Here is a 1,208-nt window from a genome sequence, read left to right on the forward strand (position 1 = left end):
TTCTCCTTTGTTTTATTTACGTGTTGGATGACGTTGATTGTTTTTCTAATGTTGAACCATCCTTGCATACCTGATATGAACTTCCCTTGGTCATAATGAATGCTTTTCTTGATATGTTGTTGGAGTCTATTGGCTAGGAATTTGTTGAAGATTTTTGCATCTATATTCATGAGGGATATTGGTCTGGAGATTTCCTTTAGTGATGTCTTTACCTGGTTTTGGTATCAAGGTTGTGCTTGCTTCCTAAAATAAGTTAGGGAGGATTCCACCCTTTTCCATGTTTTGGAATAGTTTGAGTAGGATTGGCATCAGTTCTGCTCTGAATGTTTTGTAGAATTCTCCAGTGAAACCGTCTGGGCCAGGACTTTGTTGATTTCTAATTTGATAGCATTATAATCTGAGAACCCGGACAGAAGAGCAGTAAGCTCCAGGGTTACAGGTGAGGAGAGACAACTCAGGCTTGCCCAAAGCAGCAGGCCGGAAGAGCAGGAGAAAGGAGAGTAAAAGCCAGGAAGCCGGAGAGAAGAGCAGTAAGCCCCAGGGTTACAGGTGAGGAGAGACAACTCAGGGACGCCCAAAGCAGCAGGCCGGAAGAGCAGGAGAAAGGGGAGTAAAAGCCAGGAACCCAGAGAGAAGAGCAGTAAGCCGCAGGGATACAGGTGAGGAGAGACAACTCAGGGACGCCCAGAGCAGTAGGCCGGAAGAGCAGGAGAAAGGGGAGTAAAAGCCAGGAACCCGGACAGAAGAGCTGTAAGCCCCAGGGTTACAGGTGAGGAGAGACAACTCAGGCCCGCCCAGAGCAGCAGGCCGGAAGAGCAGGAGAAAGGGGAGTAAAAGCCAGGAACCTGGACAGAAGAACAGTCAGTCCCAGGGATACAGGTGAGGAGAGACAACTCAGAGACGCCCAAAGCAGCAGGCCAAAAGAGCAGGAGTAAGAGGATTAAAAGCCAGGAAGCCAGAGACAAGAGCAATCAGCTGAAGGGATTAGGTTAGGAGAGGAAATTCAGGCCCACCCAAAGCAGCAGGACGGGAAAGCAGGAGAAAGGGGATAAAAGCCAGGAACCCGAACAGAAGAGCAGTAAGCCCCAGGGATACAGGTGAGGAGAGACAACTCAGGGATGCCCAAAGCAGCAGGCCAGAGAGCAAGAGAAAGGGGATAAAAAGCCAGGAAGCCAGACAGAGGAACAGTCAGCCACAGGGACCCAGGT

At 49.5% G+C, this 1,208-nt stretch overlaps 1 protein-coding gene across 1 annotated transcript in view; it reads right to left on the minus strand.

The window, feature by feature from the left end:
• ODR4 (odr-4 GPCR localization factor homolog) overlaps nucleotides 1-1,208 on the minus strand; it is a 68,707-nt gene that overhangs the window by 43,953 nt on the left and 23,546 nt on the right. The window lies entirely within an intron of this gene.

Source organism: Orycteropus afer, unplaced genomic scaffold, assembly GCF_000298275.1.
Source record: "Orycteropus afer afer isolate SDZICR_OR568_19922 unplaced genomic scaffold, OryAfe1.0 scaffold00373, whole genome shotgun sequence".
In the NCBI taxonomy this organism is placed as follows: domain Eukaryota; kingdom Metazoa; phylum Chordata; class Mammalia; order Tubulidentata; family Orycteropodidae; genus Orycteropus; species Orycteropus afer.